The 20,096-nt window shown below is 38.5% G+C and overlaps 2 long non-coding RNA genes across 2 annotated transcripts in view; one reads left to right on the top strand and one right to left on the bottom strand.

The window, feature by feature from the left end:
- Positions 1 to 20,096, bottom strand: part of LOC131274957 (uncharacterized) — a 649,760-nt gene that overhangs the window by 21,923 nt on the left and 607,741 nt on the right. The window lies entirely within an intron of this gene.
- Positions 8,768 to 10,549, top strand: LOC131274959 (uncharacterized). Its single transcript, XR_009182286.2, has 3 exons — positions 8,768 to 8,827; positions 9,872 to 9,945; positions 10,399 to 10,549. It is a non-coding gene; the product is annotated as an uncharacterized lncRNA (long non-coding RNA).

The raw sequence follows: 20,096 nt of genomic DNA, 5'->3' as shown, positions 1-20,096 counted from the left end.
GGTGTTGCCTTAATAGATACATGGAGAGGTCTCACAGAGGCTTCACATCAAAATATTGCTTCTGAACACAGACATGGGTGAAGTTTACCCACATGCTTCCAAGTTGTATGCAGCCAGTGAGACTTTCCATTGAGGCAAGTTGTATACAGCCAGTGAGACTTTACATTGAGGCCCCAGACATCAAAGATAACAAACGGAACTCAGCATTTTGCACTCTCTGGATTTCCAAATATGGAGGAAAAAAAAGTGAAATTGTTGTATTCAAGGATTTTGGAAAGTAGGGTTTTTGCATAAGATAACAAAAATAACGTACTTGTACGCTATTAAAAATATATGAAAAACTGTATATTGAAATCTGATTGACTTTCCCTCCATTTTCTGTACTACTCTAGATTCTGTCATAAGTGCCAACTTAATTTTTTGCACATCCTTTCAGATTAACTAATTAAAATTTCATGTAAAAGTGACACTGTACCACAACTTTTCTAAGGGCTTTACCTATAGTACTCACATGTTCTTCATTTTTAAAGAAGTTTTAGATCACATGAAAGTTATTTGTAAATATATGGATTCCCATATACCCCACCTCATCCCCCTCACATTTTACATATTTAACAACATATTTCATTATTGTGATATATTTTTACAATTGATAAATATTGAAGCATTGCTACTAACCATGGTCTATAGTTTGCATTACAGTTTACACTGATTTTACAGGTTTTGACAAATGTGTAATGTGTAATGGCCTGTATCCATCATTGCAATGCCATGTGGAACGATTCCAAAATGCCAAAGATGCCCCATGTTACACCTGTTCTTCCCTGTGCTTCCCCATAGAAACTGCAGTGATCACTGTCTTTACATCAATGTGGAAAGGACTGGAAGAATAATAATAAGTCTACTTTGGTCCATATTTACATTTTCCTCTTATGTGTGTTCATTCCTCAATCTTGAGGATTTTGGAATGCTTATGCCCAGTCTACTTCTGGTTAAGATGGGTCTTAGATCCTATGGAGTACATGGAGGAAACACTGTTGCTTGCAGTGCTAGATACTCTGTCTTTTGGGATGGGCATTGCCCATCATCCTTCTTTTGTATTTACTTATCCTGGGTGAATCTGCAGAACTGGAGGGTAGGGGTTGGCTGCAACTCTGCTGAGATTCAGGTCTCCACTGGCATATGAACACACTGCAGATTTAAGTCTCTGGGACATATGTCTAATGGCTAGAGTGATAACTATAGGTTCAAATAAATGGGCAGAAAAGTCATGTGTAGAAAAATTATAAAGGAGTCAAACTCTGATACACTGGGGAGATTGGCTATCATATATTCTATAGTAAGGCCCACCCATGTGGTGCTGATTTCCTGAGGTTGGCTGAAAGGTCTAAAGTGTCCAGATGTCTCTAGAGCCCACAGCAGCACCCCTGCTTGAAGCATTGTTTTCTATGGCAGTCATTGAGATTGTCCTGAGATGTGCATACACATGTCCTTGCATATGTCCATTATTAGTTGAAAAATATGGCTGTGAATCAGCAGTGATGGTCATTTGAATGGAGCCTTCCATATCATGAAGAGTACTATATTCATTTTCTAGGGCTGCCATACAAAGTACCAAAAGTTTGGCCACCTGATAACAAAAAGAATAATACCTAGAAATGTATTCTACAGCTATGGAGTGCAGAAGTTTGAAATCAATGTCTCTCAGCACCATGCTCCCTCTGGAGGCCCTAGGGGAAGAGTTCTTTGGCTTTCCCTCTCTTGGTGGAGGATGGCAACTTTTGGTGATCCATGGCATGTAGCTGCATGAGTCCAGCCTCTGCCTCCACATTCATATGGCCTTCTCCCTTTACTGTTTCTTTCTGTGTCCCTTCTCATTTTACAAGGACACTAGTCGATTGGGCAAGGAAGCTTGGGAATGGTAGTATATACCTATTTCTACATCAATGTGCTCTCTAGCTAGGGAAATGTTTCATGTTTCTGGGGAGGTTTAATTTTGTTTCCTTTCCCCTTTTAAGTTCCTGAAAACTTTATTGTGAATGCTTGGTATTTACATTTTTTTCTGATCCCTTTTCATTTTTCTTTCTTTGACAGTTACTCAAAGAGTTGGAACTTTATGATAAATTCTTAGTGCCTTACACATAAAATTCTTTTGTCATTTACTTCAAGTGTCATTTGAAAATTACCCATTTCCCAGATGCCTTAATCACTCTTTCAATCATTGTGTAGATGCTGTACAGGAGCACTCCCTGATAAAATATTGGCCAGTTTCTTATTATACCTCTCCTAAATAGTCCTCTCCCAATCCTTTCTCCAACCCTCCTTCTCCACTCACCCCACACAAACACACATACAGCACAGCAAAAAAAAATGTATTCCATTTAGGTGCTCCCAACATTTGGATCACTACAAAGGCCTCCTAATTCTTCATTCAGAACTCTGTTCAAAGCTAAGTTAGGGTTAATTCCATTACTTGGCAAATATATCAATTTGAGACATTTATAATAAAGTTAAAAAATAATCCAAAGTGATGTTTTTATGCATTTTGGGACAAAGGATTTCATAATGAATAAGACCACTATCATTTGTAATTGCTGCTTGTCTCACTTGACTGGGTATTAACAGTAAAGAAACTTGTTCATTCAGAAGAACAGTCATTACACTTAGGCTATCAACAATAGGAACTCTGACAGCTTTGTCAGAGTCATTCAAAAGGGAGATGATACATAAATAATGTGGCTGTTGTTAAAGCAGGTAAACTTGAAGTGTGGACTCCTGGGTTGGAAACTAGCTGAGTCTTGAGTAGATGTATCTTGAAAGAATATATGCAAATTGATAATAAGCACAAGAAATGATACTCAAAATGATTAATCCTCAAAGAAATGCCAGTCAAAACAACAATGAGATGCCCCTTATAAACAGTAGGATAGCTAATATTTTTAAGAGAAAATAAAATGGAAAATAACAAATATAAGTGAGGCTGTGAATCAACTGGAAGGCCCATATGTTGGTGGATGGAATGTAAAATGGATCAGCCATATGGGGAAGTAGTTTGGCAATCCCTCATTGAGATAAGTACAGAATTACCATAGGACCAGCAACCTAACAACTAAGTCTATGTATAAAAAGAATTTAACTTAAAAGAGGGACACAAGTAAGTATTTGAAATGTCAGTGCTCATTGCAGCATCATTCAGAATGGCCAAAAGTTTGAAACTACCCAAGTATCCATCAATATGGGAATCAGTAAAAAAAAAAAAAAAAAAAAAACCCAAAAAACAGAAAGCTTATCCATAGAATGGGCCATTACTGAGCCACACAAAGTAAAGAGGTTCTGATGCACACTACTATATGCATGATACTTAAAAACATTATACTGAGGAAATAAGGAAGATATGAAAGAAAAATAGTGTATCATTGTACTTATTTGAAAAATAAGAGAAAGAAAGTTCAGAGAAAGAAAGGAGATTAGAGTTTATTACCAGGGGCTAGGGATATGGGAGATTGGGCTTAATCGTTAATGCCTATAGAGTTTTTGTTTCAGGTAATGAGAAAATTTTGGAATTGATTGTTTGATGATGGTAACACTTTGGACATGTAATTAATTGATGGCAGTAAATTAATTGTATAGATAAAATGGGCAAACTGGCAAATTTTATGTTATGTGGATGTTAACTTGTTGAAAATTTTTAAAAATCCTGTAGAACAGATGAGAAATTCAAAGTCAAAGATCTGTGAGGGAGAAGCAGTATTTCATGATGTCAGTGAGATTCTGGATATTTTGCTGGATTTCAGAATGGATTGGATAAGTATGTTAGCCATATCACTGTATCATATTGTACATCTTAGTACCACTTGTTCATGAACTATTTCTCACTGATTTAGATTCTGTTTAGCTACAAAGCCAAGGATCCTATTTCTGATGCCCATAACTTCCTCTCTTTGGTCTTCTTCTTCCATGAAGTGTGTTTGGGTAACTCCACAGTCCATTTTTCCTGACCACCCAGATATGCACCTTGTGAGCCCCTGTCTGGGTCAAGCAAAGATCCCTGAATAATATCAGCCATACCCCACTGTACTGACTGTTACTCTTTGTCCCCCTAGCACCCCTGGAAGACCTGGTGGAGGACCCTCTTCATGACAGGGAGGATGAAGTGGTTCCACCTAATGTTCAGGTAAGGTCATCTGTTTTGGTCTAAGATAGAAATATTCCTTTCTCTTATTTATCCTTTTTAATTGAATAAGTATCATAATATATGATGGTGTGAATTATAGATATCACCCACTGGTCAGGGGAAAGGATATTTGGAAAGGGTCTTTTACCCAAAGATCCCTGAGGAAGAAGGAATTAGAAATGGAGGCACCAGTTTATCTAACATATGGTAGTGGGTTTTTGCTTCTGCACCATTATTCTGCTTGGATTTAAACTTTTGTAACTTCCATCAAAATGGTCTGGAAATTCATTTCCTTCAGGAAACACTTGAGCCATTCCTACATGTACTTTCCATGTTTATTTATGGGACCTTTACTAATGCTTCCTGTCAGTTTTCATAAAATCACCAATACCTGAGAAGACACTACTCAACATCGTAGTAGCCTCATAGTCTTTTCTTTTTTGCAATTGCAAGGCAACTCCAGAGAAAGTGAAAATGGTTGGTATTCTGTGCTAATCCCACATCTGAGGGTAAAATAAAGGTGAAATAAGGAACTTCCATAAAACTTTCAGCTGGAGACATCCTGATCAAAGCATCATGGTGATGATGAAATGGTTTCTGTGAAGGAAATCTGCCCTTGTTACTATAGTCTGTGGTTTTGTCTGTGATCTCTTTAGGTTGTGCAGGTTTTGTATGCATGGTGGTTTCAGGAGTTTAGTGTGTGTTTCTGTGGTGTAATTTTGAGTATGTGTGTATGCATATGGGGGCAACCATGAGCAGTTTCCCAGATGTTATATCCCATTTAGACTGGACAATTACCAGGGACAACAAGGACAGTTTTCTCAAATATACCCCATCACTGCTGCATGTTCTATGTACATGAACTTGTTCCACACTCACCAAAGCTGGATCTGGGCTTTGCTTTCTATGACCACAATGCGAATGGAAAACTGAGGTACAAAGGTGAACATCCCAAGCTCTTGCACTGCTAAAGGGAAGGTCCTAAATGGGAACCTAGTCATATGTCATCATACTTTGAGTTACAGACCTGAACTTGCCACTCAGCCATATGCTTACCATAAACCATGCAAGGGAGTTATAGCATCTGTATATATGCATACACCAGAATTACGTGAGCCTACAAAGAGAACAAAACTGCCCATCATTATAAAGTAGCCTCAGTGGTTACATGGCCTAGGGCAACTAGCTGTGCTGACTACCACAGACTTTGGTATAATTAGTACCCAAAAGATATAGTAATCACACATGCTAATGAGCAGCTCCAAATTCTGAGAGTCATGAAACATCACATAGGATAACATAATCCATGATAACTTGACTGAGACCACAGCTCAGCAACTTACCTAAAGCAGATAGGCATTGGAAAGACAACTTAGTACACATAACAGCATCATTCCAAAGGACCCAATTAGGTACTCAAATCACGACTCACAGAATAAGGTCTTTGAAAAATAAGAATGCAGATATATCTTGGTTCTTAACCTGGTGTTCAAAACCCTTGTGGAAACATTCCTAAAGAGCTGCATTTGTGGTTACTGACAATCTATATGTTCCTACATAATTGCTGTCCCATACTTGATGGCCAATGATGCACGGTCAATATTTCAATGACTACACAGACTTGGTGTGGAAAAGAAAGATGAAGTAAAACCATCTGATTAATAAGTGTTAATATTTAAATGGTAAGATTTTAGTATTTCCAATCTTCTGTGATATGTTATCTTTATCCCAATGAGTTAGTTAATAAATGCAATAGAATGCATTACATAGAAGGAATCTAGACCACCAAAAACTTTGCTTCTAATCAAGTGTAAATTTCTGTAGAAAAAAAATGGTAATTACAGTGTCAGTATATGTGGTGGAGATTGAATTTATTTGGAGTTGTCCAGAAGGTACTAGCACTTAAGTTGAGATATACTATAAAGAGGAGTGGTGATGGGACTCAGGCATTGAATCATAGCATGTTTTTCAGTGCCATTTGTACACTGGGTATGGTCAGAAGGTTTAGGTTGATATTACCTTCAGAGTTAGGGATATATATTTTTGTTTCTTTCTGGCTACTCTCTTTGCATCCATCCTTCATGATGGAAGATGGCCCCACAGCAGTTCTCACCATGCTTGATAAACTACCTCCTCTACACAATTTAGAATCTTGTCCAAGGCTATAAATTTACTTTGAAATTTATGAGAAACACACCAATGTGATGAGTTATTTTGTGTCACCCTAGCAGACCAGGAACAGATGATGGGGACACTTCCAAGTGATTAAGAGGATGAAGAGGTCACATTTAAAGCCAAGGTGAGCATAATAGTTTTTGATCTAAAGTTGATTTCTTGGTCTCTTCCATTGTAATTGATTTCAGATGAGGATGCCTTATTATGAACATGTTAGATGAAATATTCAATTTCCTTGGGGTGGGGAGCATCATGTGGGGGCTCTTCTAACTGATCCAACATTGAAGAGATCAACCACAAAGGGGAGCAGAAGTTGACAAAGTAGGCTTTTGCTCAGCTACAGTTTTTTTCTCCTTGGATTAAGAATTTGTAAAAAAAAAAAAAAATTTGTAATCACCACCCAAATTGAATTTAACCAATGCATGTCCAGGAAAAACTCATGCCTTTCCTGATGTGTCTGCTATACTTGCTCATCAGATTTGCTTGACCCCTATTTCACATCTGAATTTCTAATGCTGCAAAGAAAGCAAAAGTCCTTTGCAAAAAGCCAAAACATGTTCTAATCCTCATAAGGTTTTTCTCTAATTGCAGGTGGCCCCAGGAGAAAGTCAAATTGGTACATATCTAGAAAATTACTGCACTGAGATAATTTTGGATTAAACAAGCAGTACATTTACCCTAGGTTTGCCTGGAAAGCCAAGGTAGTTTCAGTTACTGGTGGGAGTGGGGATTGGAGGTATGATTAAACATTAATTCCTCCTGATAGGGAATATGGTCATGTTCTATTGTTCTCCGAGAAGATGTATTCACTTTATTTGTATGGATTTGTGTCTATGGCAGTCATGGAGTGTAATGAGTGAGCCTACATGGAGGGACTGAGAAGGTGTGTGTTGGGCCATTGCTGTGTGTTTCTCTAAGTGAAGGGTCCAACATACACAGGACAACTGTCACTGAAACCTTTCAAAAACATCATCACATCACCACAGCACATATTGCATGAAATAACCTGTAAAGTCTCACCAGAATCATTCCTGGAATTATGTAAACTCTCCCTATCCCTTACACCCAGATTCTGAGGGACATAAATTAATGACCCAAGATTTCAAATTCCTGAATTGTAGAGACAAGATTTGGACCGAGGCATGTAGCCCCTGTACTACTACTCTGAACTACTATTACTTAATCACAGGCATGGGTCACTAGTGGCAATGAAGGAATTACCACTATTTATATATATATATATGTATGTGCCCTAGACAGTTATTAAACATGACACTCACGTATTAGATAGTCACAGGGGTCACATAAGACAGATTAGCAGGTGCATTTTACAGGATACTTATTCACAGTTATTAGTGTGAAAAAGACATAGTAAGCCCCACATGTAGCCCCACATGTTGCTGGCAAACTCACAGATTCTCAGACTTGTGAGGTATCAGTAAGACAAGCTTGCCAATCTCTGTCAGTGCTGGGTCACAGCTTGGCACATGGCCCAAGCAGGCAGACAAGGATTGGAGAGATATTTTCATCTATTTAATAATGTTATTACCATAGCTATATAAAAAGGTCATTCTGTGAGCTACCTATTTGAGGAAGAATAACGAGTAAGAACTCAAATTCCCTCTAAATCATTAGACTCATGTTCATCATTCTTGTTTCAACTTTATAAAGTTGATTATAAAGATTCATGCTCAGTCCCTCAATTGATCCTAACTAAATGTCCCACTGTGGGATGGATCATATAAGCATGGAGAGTGACATCACACAATGAATATAAAAAGTAATGAAAAGGAAGATGAAGGAAAAATATCATATGGTGAACATTGGGTACTTTAAAAAAAATTTTTTTTTAATTTATTTCTCTCCCCTTCTCCCCCCCCAGTTGAGTATTATGACAATCCCTGTAATTATCTTTATGACACATGTTAGTGACTCAATACAAAAGAATTACTTGCCTAGAATTGATTCCAGTCAACCAATAAATGAATAAATAAAACACTATACAACAGATTAGTATTGTAGTAGCAGCACTTTGTATTAGTGGAGATGGCATTGATCTTGGAAAGTTCCAAAGGACATTTACAACTTGTCTAGATTCAAAACAGGAAGGGAAAGTGATGGAACTCTGTACATGATTATTGTCTATTTAATACTATTTTTAGATTGAATATATCATGTTGAATTTGGATGTCTTTAGGTACACAGCTAAAAAGTCTTATTTCTCATTAATTTCCTGTTCCTCCTCTGTTTATCATCCTCCCACCATGGAGGATGGCCCAGCAATGTATTTTTACAGGCTTATTATCTCTCAGGTCCCTATTTTCTTGTCCATTGCAGTGTCAGGGCAGGTCCCTGAGTAACCCATGAACACCACCCAATGTATTGACATTTACTCTGTGTCCTCCCAGGAATCCCTGAGGGCCTGTTGGATGAGTCCCCCAGTGAGAAGCAAGAGGAGGAGGCCCCTCAAGTTCCAAGGTATGGTAACCCATTCTTTCTGTGATGTCAAATTGCTGATTTTAAGTTTTTTTGTTTTTATGTCTCTTTTCTTTTTTTGCCAATTGAGTTCAAATATGAAAATCAGACCAAATAATTTTAGATGATGTCTCCAATTTCCTTAGTCAGTGGAGTGTTCATTTGGAACCTTTTACTAACATCCCTGCTTCAAGAGGAACTTCAAGGGGTCCCCTCTACATTACAGGGCTAGGTTTCCTCCTCAATAGATGGGAGAGATGCATAAAACAGGAAAAGCTGTACCTTTCCACAAGTGTCTGTTACAATTACTTTTTGGGCCTTCATCTCAACCCCTGTTTCCCATCTAGTTTTCTAAAGGCAGCAACAGAGTAAACCAACTGTGCAAACACTATACAGCCTGCTCCAGTCCTCAGAGTGTTTTCATTTCTCTAATTGTAGGTGGCTTCAGGAGTAAGTGAAAATTGTATGTATTTTTATGTCACTTTACCTTTTTAAAAAAAAAATCTAAATGATTTAACTACTAGGGGTTTCATGCTTTCTTTACTGTGGAAAGCAATCTGATTTTACCTTCCATGTGGGCATAAGAAATAAGGGTGTCCTTCTGTTTTAGAGGGAAAAAAATGGCCACATTGTACAGTACTTTTAGCAGTTGTGTTCCCCTTAGGTGGATTGGGTTTTTGTTTATATCCCATGATAGTTGCACACTTTATGTGTATTTAAATGTTCACAGTTCAACAATAACATTGGGCTTCAAAATGGGCAGGAGGAGTGGTAAGAAACTTTCATTGAACAACATCCCTTTTTAGTAGCTTTGCAGGTTCCTTTTATGGTGCTTTGAGATGTCTTTAGCTACAGTGCCAAGGACTGCTTCCCTTTGTATTGCTGCTCCTCCATGTTGCCCTCCTTCTACTCCTTAGCAGCTCACTTAGTCTTGCTGAATACCTGCCTCCTTGTTATTCTAATCCCTCATCCAAGTCAAGCAATGCTTCTTGACTGAACCCAGAGCAACTACCCCAATGTACTGATGCTAACTCTCTGTCTTCCTAGCTCCCCCTAAGGGCCTGCTGGAGGAACTTCTAAGTGCCAAGGCCATAGAGCACACTCCATTTACTTACATCAAGGTACGACCAACTTTCTTTATCTGAAATAGAACCATTGCATTCTTGGTTTCTTTCATTTCTAATCCAATTCAGTTATGAAAATTTGACCAAATACAATATACATGAGATGTTCAAATGTTTGGTGGGTCAGTGTTCAGTGGGCATCTATTAGGATCTAATCCCAGTTTGAAGGGGGCAATCATAAATGGCAGCATCAGGTTATAAACTATATGGCAGGAGGACATTCTTTAGCAGAAATTTTTTCAACTTGAATTAAGAATTTTGTATGTAGTAATCAAAATGGACTTGAGAGATGCATCATTCAGGACTGCTCATGCCATTCACCTACTTTTGGTTTTCCTTGACTTCATACTTTCCTTCTTGTATTCTAAAGTCACCAAGAGGACACAAGCCTCTTGTAGCAGTATAGATTAAGTTCTGATCCTTACAATGTTATCTTCTCTGTAATTGCAGCCAACCCCAAGACCAAGCAACAATGTTAGGTATTCTGAAGTCATACACTTACTGAGAAAAAAACCAAGATATTAAAAAACATGGGTCTTCCTTGTTGATTGAGTTTAAAGAGGTTTCTGATGACAACGTCCTTGTGGGAATGAGGATTTGATTGTGGTGAATGAAATGGATAATCCAGGTAAGAACTAAGGTTGTCTTTCTTAAGAAGTTGAGTACTGATTAGTTATTATGTGTTTGTGTGCATGGAAGTGGTGTGTGTTTACATGTGTATGTTTGTGATGTGATTCTCAGAATACACGTTTGATTCTCAATGGGCATGTGTACAAATGTGAGTCCTTTAATGTGTTTTCTGGATTTTTCATGTACCAAACAGCACAATGACTAGTGTCAACTTTCTTTGTAAAAAATCCCATCAATATTTTTTTATGGATAAATGTGTATGTCAAATGTGATCAAATTATGTACTAAATAAGTGTGGCTTGCAATATGCCAAGTATACCCCAACAACTCAAGAATAATCCATCAACACCAAAGAAAATCTTCACAAAGCTCTACAGAGAATAAAATGTGGTACAGAACCCTTCTTACTGGGATGTAATAATATGTCTTAATTTAATAATATCTCCTCTATGTAAGGCTTTACTTATACCTCATAGCATTTTGAATGGTCAGGATGAAAGAAAAGCAGACATACATGTCCATTCATTAACATATGAGACAGGGAAGTTTTGACAAGGTGAAAAGTCTTCAGAACTGTACATTTAATTAATACAGACCAAAGAACTGGAGATTTTAGGTGCTTTGATCCCTAATCCATGCATTTTCTTCAAGCTTCTTCTCCCTGGCAGAGTCTCTAAAGTTCTACAATGAATTTGCCAACATTTGTAATTTTAGTTCACACAACCAGGGCATCTACAGCAGATTCTAGTTTTTGCAATTTTGCTAAAGCCCAATACCCATTTGTGCTGGTAGCTGTGGTAGAGATGATGCAGAGGGAACATGTTCATCCTCACAAAATGCTCCCCAAGGCAGCAGCCCAGAGTCTAGCACTAGGTCTGTGCTTTGAACTCATCTAAGACAGAGCATGCCCAAAGAGTCATAATTTCAGGGTGACAAGATTGGAGGTGAGTGGTCTACTTTCCAGCTAAATAAGGGAGTGAGAAGTTGAGAGCCAATACCTTCCCCTCCTCGCCCTCTCTTGCAAGCTCTTTGCAATTTCTTGCCAAAGGCCTCAGACTCCAGAGGGGCCTGGGAAGGTCTTAGAACCCAGGGTAGAGAGCTGGGTTTTCCTATGGTAGCCAGCAAGGCCTCAAGAAAGAAGGGAGGGGTGGGAGTACCCCAATCTTTAATAATGTTCCTGTGGATCTTTGTTTTCCTAAAGACTGGCTTGCGGATTGACAGTATGACTCCACTAGTAGCGATGATAATGACAATCCAGGTAGGTTACAATTCTCAAGGAAGGATCCAATGGAGAAGATACCAAGATCAGTAGTTCTAACTGGTGCCTTGGAGTCTATGGAAGGGGGCATGATATTAGAAAGTATAGGAAATATTTATCAGGCCTGCTTTCAACTTTTCATATTTAATAACATAAAAGTAGGAGTTATAATGACCATGAGCTTTGTGTGTGTTGTGTTTTAAATGGACTTTCCATGTATTTTTGTTTAAATTAACTTCCTATAGACTAGTTTTTTCACACCTTTTCAACAGTCTGACAACAAACCTTTGGTTTTCTTTGCTTAGTTTCCCATAGTAACTGATACAAGAGATTGTGGTTTGGATTTAGGTGTTGAACTTTGATGGAGCAGGTCTGTTGGGACAGTCTCTCCCAGGCTCTCACCTGGACCTGGGGCAAGTGTTTTTAGTGCCAGATGGTGCTTCAGAAGTAGGGCCTCATCCTGTGCACTTATGGATCTAGTTTTACTTCCTTCATGTTCCATCCTTACTGTGGATCCTGCTTTAAAGGTTAACCATGGGTTGGAAGCAATGAAGAACATTTTCTCCGGGCTTACTAAACATGTACCTATGTCCTTGAGAGGTGTGGCTGAAGCACATTCTTGAACTCACTTCTATTTTGCACTTCCTACCCAAATCCAAAATACCAATTTAGTTTGGAAACCTAAATTTAATTACATCTGAGGAAGGTTTGATTCCCGTTGCCCCACAAGAGCTTACAAAGCCCAGCAGGCTTTCTTGAGGACTTGTGTGAATGGGCTGCTGGCTTGTTTCACACACTGGCTCCCAGAGTCCTACTGAGCTGGTGCTCTGGAAATGAGTATGCCCAAATCAGAGCCTTTCGGCAGCAGGGCCAGAGGTTTCCTCCTGCTTTTTGAATTCAGTACTATGGTCAGCAATGCCCTGTTTCTTAAGCAACAACATTCATTTCTCTCCCTGTGCCTTTCCTCAGGCTTCTCAAAGCACCCAAGCTACCTAGGCCTAAGAAGGCTTGATGGAACCTAGAAGGCTCAATTCACTTAAATGGCCACACACTCTACACGAGGCTATTATCACATTTGCAAGATAAGGGAATGTAGACAAGTTACTTCACTTCTAATTTCATGTTAATCCTCTCTAAATCACTTTTCTGGGAGATTATGGAGATGTTGAGAGCACAGAATGTTTGCTACACACCTAAAGTCATACCAGACACTTCAAAAATCACTTGATTTGTGGGGTTGTTGGTAGCTCTCTTCCACAAGAGCTGATTCAACTCCAGATCCCAAGCCTTATATCTGGAATTGGTTGAATTGGTAATTGGTCAGTCTATTGATTGGAGAGGGTGGCATGATACACTTGATCATTCCTCTATGTTCTCATAAAGAAGAACAATGTGAATGTAAGACAAGGAAGAATGAAGGGTATAAGCAATATTGGTAGAGAGAAGAGGGGCAGGGAAGTTCTGAGGCAAGATGATGGAAAGGAAACCAATATCATGCCTAGCAAGACATAGAGAATATGACTGCCTTCTTTGAGGACAAGGAGGAAATGGGCATTCCTCCCCAAAATTATAGTATGTGAGGTCTGATAAATGGACCCTGTTGACCTTATGCCAACCCAGCGAGGGCACAGGAGATGCTATCGAGGCCCAAAGAAAGATGGGAGTGATACAGACAATTGGGTGCCAAGTTCAAGTCATGTTATGACAAAAAACAATAGGGGCTCTAATTCTCCCCTGGACCCTAACTTTCTCCTTTCCTTTTGTAAAGTCACCCTATCATGGTCACTGCAATGATCCACTTAGAAGTGTGTTTTTCAGACTCAGACGAGTCAGACATAGAGAATGGCAATGTGCATGTAATTTATTTTCTCTTCTTACCTATTTTAAAAGCTTCCTATTTGTTATTTGTAAGCATTTCTTTGTAGCTCTTCTCTTTCCCCCTCCTTTCACAATTGCCATCTCAAAGGTCCTGGAAGCCTCCAGGAAGGTGAGGTTATACAACTGACAGTGTTTTTAAAATGTTTTTCCACCTTCTTCACCTACTCTATTTTAACATTGCATGGATTTCCAACCCTACTATGCACCATAAATCAACTGGTGTATCCCTGAATGGCCTAGGCAAGAAGTTGTGTTGAAGTCTGAAGCATTGGCTCATATCATGAGGGGTTGGCCCCTGGGAAGTTTGTTCTGGGATGGACTCTCCTTTGACTGCCATGTTCCTCCACATATGGTTCTGTAAATGCAAGTGTGTTCTGTACCTTGCAGCTGTCTACACTCTGGGGAGGAGGAGTCTGTTTACATCAACCTTATTTTGTGGGAATGCACAGAAGGAATCAATAATGTAAAAAGAGAGGAAGAAGAAACGTTAGTGTGGAGTGGGTAGGATGAAGAGGGAAGGGAAACAAGTTGACATGCATTCCAGTGATTCCTTTCTTTGACACTTCAGGAAATTCAGTGTTCATGAGGAGCTTACTGGAGTGCCTGAAACTGTGTGTGTATATGGAGGTGGAGATAAGAATCGGATGGGGACAATGAGCACAGGCAAGTGAAGGGTGCCCTGAGAACCTCTCCCTGTGAGTAGAAATGCTTTCCATGTAAGCTCTAAGGCTGATCAGCTATGCCTTCCCATGGCTCCTTAATTTGTAGGAGATGACTCTAGCCCTGTTCAGGACCAAAGTTTGCCCTCCCAATCCACTTAAGGTCTACCAAGATCCTCCCCTCTTTCTTACTGAGTGTGATGAGTGCTGTTGAGTGACCTAGATTGCCACCAATTCTCATGGGGAAAAGGTATGTTAGCCTGTGTTAGTTTGCCAGGACTGCTTTATCTGATACCAGTGATTGACTGGGGTAAACAAAGGAATTGACAGTCTCACAATTTAGGAGATAGAAGCAAAATCTAGGTGTCAGCATGATGATGCTTTCCCTGATGCTGGTGGCATAACTCACCCTCTGCCTCCATCCCCTGATCATCTGTCTTCATCTGTCTAGTCTTCCTCTCTGTGGAAGGACTCCAAGCATATAGGATTAAGGTCACCCAGATTCAGGTTGGCCTCCCCTTCACTAGTAAGATCTCTGATGACCCTATTCACAGATGAGTTCACATCCATAGGCAGGCAGGTGAGGATGAAAGCATGACTTTACTGCGCCTTATTCAATCCAGAACCAGAACAATGGGATCCCTCTCATGCAAAAAGGGTAGCTAATGAGGCCCTGTTTTCTATCTCAGTGGGGCCTGAGTCACAGCTGCCCAAGCCTTGGTGCTCTGAGCCTCTGTAGTTTCTTCCCACATCCCACTTTAGCTCACACATACTTTCTCAAGCTGTACTTCTTTAGAATTCATTCATGTATGTAGAATTTAAACAAAAACAAAGGAAATGCCCCTGCAGAGCTTGTATGGGATGAGAAAAGCAGAGAGGATTACATGTTACTAAAGTCCCCTTATTTATTTTGTAGTATTCAAGTAATAACTCTTATTAGATTATGATGAGTGTTTTGTAATACTTACATGTTGGAATACCTTAATGTAAGCAAATATATGATTTTGGCATCACAGTCACTTTATATTAAAATGGATGGCACAGTAACCTCGGTGTTTGATTTAGAATGAAACTGTTAATTAGGAAAAGAGCTCCAGGAATCTGTCTTTTTTCAATATGAGGCTTTCATCATTGGATGCTGTTGAGGATCAGGGTGGAGGGAGCAGGGTTATCACTTCCATGCCTCTCCCTTCAGATTTCCTGCCCCTTAAGCAGCCCCAGGGAGATGGGACTCTGTCTTTTCTTTCTAGAGGACTTGAGCCCACCTTTTCCTCTGTATCAGTTTCATTCTTCAGAGGACAATCACCTGAAAGGTGCCCAATCTAGCAATCAGGTCACAGCCCTTTGCTTGGAAATTTAGAGACACTCTTAGTCATAGACTGTGCCCTATGCAGACAATAGCAATAGGAGATCAGTCCCTCTGGATCTGGCTCCTGGGATATCATGGACCAAAGATCATCTCTCGGGGTCAGTCTGAGATACCTTTTGAGTCCTGCAACCCACCTCAGGGAAACCTAAGATCCTACCATCTCTGTGCCACGCCAGTGATTCCAGATCCCATATTTGCGTTGCATATCCTATGACTGACTGCTACAAAGATATTGAGCTGGAGGCCTCAGCCTGAAGCTGAGTAGAACTGGAGATCTTACAGCATTTGGAGACCCTTATGTGCTCACCCTTCTATTCCATTCTGAATAAACAATTAAGTGGCACCTTAGTTTTTAATCCAAAGACTTAGGTTAAGTCTTAGAAATAGGTTTTACTTTTAATTTTATGTCATATTAAACAACATTTGTATCTTTACTAGTTATATTTATATTACAAGTACCCAAAACAATGATAGAGCTATATGAATTATAATATCTGGTCTCACTATAGGCTCCCACCAAGGTCAAACACTCACTCATAGAAACCTCATTGAGTGTTAATTGAATAAATAACTGCAAACTGACATCTTATCTTATGTCCTCCTGTCAATGGGTTTTTGAAATTTACTTTCCTGAAATCTGTCTAGTTACCTGGAATGGGTCATGCCAAAAATACTCATCTTGGTCTAGCAGGATTACTTGAATTTTGGGACCTTTTTCACTTACATTTCAGTGTTGCTGTGTATAAAACCATGATTCACATTTCTTTCCACAAATGTTATCCCATTTGCGTCTGGCACAAAATCTTGTTCTCCAAAACACCGAAGAGATTCTAATTACTTCACATAATATGAGTATAAGTGTTTTCACATTTGTTAACCTGGTTAATTTCCTAGAATATCCCTTGCTTTTAATCCTTCCGAATCAGTGCTCAGCGTGAACTTCTGACATGCAGCTTCAAAGAATTTCATTCCAGAGAAAAACAAATGATAATTTTTAGCATTTGTTTCAAGTCTTTGCTTTGGTTTTCTGGCTCAGACACTCCAGTGTTCAGATATTGGGCCACCTAAGCCATTCTTCATTCTTCTACTTTTTTTCCCCCAAATCTTTAACATTCTCCGCAAAATTTCTTTTCAATGCCTTCTACTTTTCACTTTTGCTTTCTACTTAAGCATTTCTGGTTACCCTATTTATTGTGCATTACATTTCAAATTTGTACTGATACTTTCCCATTTTTTAAAAATTTCTGATGTCTTCCCAATCATTTTTTTTCTTTTTTTAATTTATGACATCTTACCATGTATTGTCTCATTTTCTAAATGCCTTTTACCTACTTTTTTCCTTCTTTATTTTCTTTTAATGTTACATTCAATAAATATGAGGTCCCCATATACCCTGCACCCCCCCTACCCCACTCCTCCCACATCAACCTCTTCCATCATCCTGGCACATTCATGTACTTTTGAGAAAGTATATTTCAGGGCATAATGTACATACTAAAGAAGACCTTTTATTCATTCATTGTGGTTACCCTGTATTCCTTTTCTCCCTAAATTACTTTGTTACATGAAAATAACATGATTTTTTTTCTCTTGGTATTCATATGATTAGAAAAAATTATAGACAGAAGTGTGATTCAAATTAGCTTCCCCACTTTCCCAAGAACAGAGATAAGCATGTCTTTCTAGATTTTTTGTGAAATGTTTTAAAGTATAAAATCTTTATTCCTGGTATTTCCAGATGCTTCAATTCTACCATTCTTTAAAATGGTACTTTACTCTCATCACCTCTATTGCTCCTATCATTTTCTTTCTTCATCTGACTAGTGAATATTCCCTTTCTTTCTTTCTTTCTTTCTTTCTCTCCCTTTTGCCCCACCCCACCCCACCCTGCCCCACCCTGCCCCGGTTGTCTGTTTTCTGTGTCTATTTGCTGTGTCTTCTTTCTTTGTCCACTTCTGTTGTTGTCAGTGACATGGGAATATGTGTTTCTTTTTCTTGTGTAATCTTGTGTCAGCTCTCCATGTGTGTGGCGCCATTCTTGGGTAGGCTGTACTTTCTTTTGCGCTCTCCTTATGAGATACACTCCTTGCACATGGGGCTCCCCTATGCAGGGGACACCCCTGTGTGGCATGGCACTCCTTGCACACATCAGCACTGCATGTGGGCCAGCTCCACATGGGTTAAGGAGGCCCGGGGTTTGAACTGTAGACCTCACATGTGGTAGATGGATGCCCTAACCACTGGGCCAAGTCTGCTTTCCCTATTCCTTTTCATATATACTCTTTACCTGAAGTGAAACATCTTTTACCACATTGCCAAAATCTAGTCATTTTCTATAAATGTCCACATATGTTGAAAATTAATTATCTGTAAGATATTTTCCATTAGATGTCTTGCATTGTATTTATTTCTGAATTATTTTTAAATATTTATCTTTATTTTATTTCTATAATCATTAGCTTTTAGTTATATTTTACACAGAAATTTCTTTTTATACTTCATATTTGAGTCATTTGAATTCAGAATTATTAATTTTCTCTCCAGTTTTAAACCAATATTCATACATATTTGGTGTTAGCAATGGCAGTTCATATTCAGTTAATTAAAAAAAGTTCTCTTGCTTTAGATTCACAATAACATAGGCTCACCATCATTCATATCAGATCTGCAATATTACCACCATATGGCTTTATACTTATCATCAGACACATACATCAGCATCCCCCAATGTAATAGTTCTATTTCCCGTGGTCTCCAAGGATGTCCTTAATACTTGTCTTTCCTCCATTAAAAGTAATGTTTTATAAATAACTTATAGAAAGATAAAGTTCATTTAGTATGGTTGACTGAATTTTAAAATTTAAGAATACATAAAAGACACTGCAGGCATATTCTACCATGATTTTATTATGAAAGTGGGACACTTGTACGTTATTAAGAATTACATTCTTCAGAACCATAAAAATGTAGGTCTCCTACAATTAACTCACATTCCAGGATTTCTGAAGCACACTAACAGCCTTCTTATAAACTGGGGACTTTCTGCTGCTCACTGAGTGGAGGGTCATTTGTGGAAGTCATTCCATTCTCTTCACAGCTGCGTCTATATAATCCACTGTGAACATTATATTCAATTGTGAAATAGTGAAAGTTTTTCCCATGACAACAAGATAAATTTGCTCGCTTTCATCACTGCTATGCAGCATTGTACTGGAGGTTCTACCCAGAGAAATTGGGCAAGAAAAAGAAAGTCATCCAAATTGGAACTGAAGAAAGCTATCCTAATACACAGATGACATAATTCTTTAAATAGATAATCTCAAAGAATCCACAACAATACTACTGGAACAAATAAAGACATTAAGCAAACTTGCATTGTATGAGATATACACACAAAAGTCAGTTCTGTTTATATAGTATGATAAAAAAAATCCGAGATGGAATTTTTTAAAATATCCATTCAATTACTATCTAACAAATAAAATATCTAAGAATGAATTTATTGAAAGGGTGAAGTACTTGAACAAGAACAATCATACCTGAATGAAACTGAAGAAGACTTAAACAAATGGCAAGACATCCATTTTTCATGGGAAGTAAGACTAAATATTGTTCTAATACCAATACTACTCACAGAGAACTACAGATTCAAGATAATAGTTATAAACATCCCAGCAGACTTTTTTTTACAAAAATGGAAAGACCAATACTCACATTTACATGGTATCAATAAGTGGCTAGACTACATAAAACAAACATCTTTATGGTGAGATTGGGGTCCATTAATTTATGTAACAGGAGGAGGGCTTTTGTTGCAATCTGGCTGATTTAGATATGTAGGAATTTGTGGGATACTCTGAGGAATATTGGGGTTCACAGAAAAGAGTTTATAATTCTCCCTCTTAATGGATGGCCATCATTTTCCTCATTTTCCTGTAATTCTCAAGGGAACTCAGAGGCAAAGATGTAGAATATCTCTGAGAACAGTACTGTGTCTTTCCTTTGGGGAATTTTCCTTCACTCTTGTTGCAGTCTCAGGTTTCAGAAGGAAATAGTGTTCTCTGAAATAATAATTCACCATGTCCCCTCCTCTATATTCCCTAAATCAGAGGGTCTACAGTGAGTTAAGCATGAACAAGGGTATGAAAATTCATTCAAAATAAGTAGTGACCAGTAAAATTCACATGAAAATGAGAAATTGACACCCTTTCAGAAGATTTAATTGAAGAAGGATTTGGGGAAGGTGTATATACAAGGCTGCTCAAAGAGTGGTTCCAGTCTTTAGTCAGGGAGACAAATGTTGACAACTTCTAGAGAAGTTCTCATATCAGTGATTGTACTTCTCAGCCCCAGA

This window comes from Dasypus novemcinctus, chromosome 21, assembly GCF_030445035.2.
Source record: "Dasypus novemcinctus isolate mDasNov1 chromosome 21, mDasNov1.1.hap2, whole genome shotgun sequence".
In the NCBI taxonomy this organism is placed as follows: domain Eukaryota; kingdom Metazoa; phylum Chordata; class Mammalia; order Cingulata; family Dasypodidae; genus Dasypus; species Dasypus novemcinctus.
This window is presented reverse-complemented; position numbering and strand designations above follow the sequence as displayed.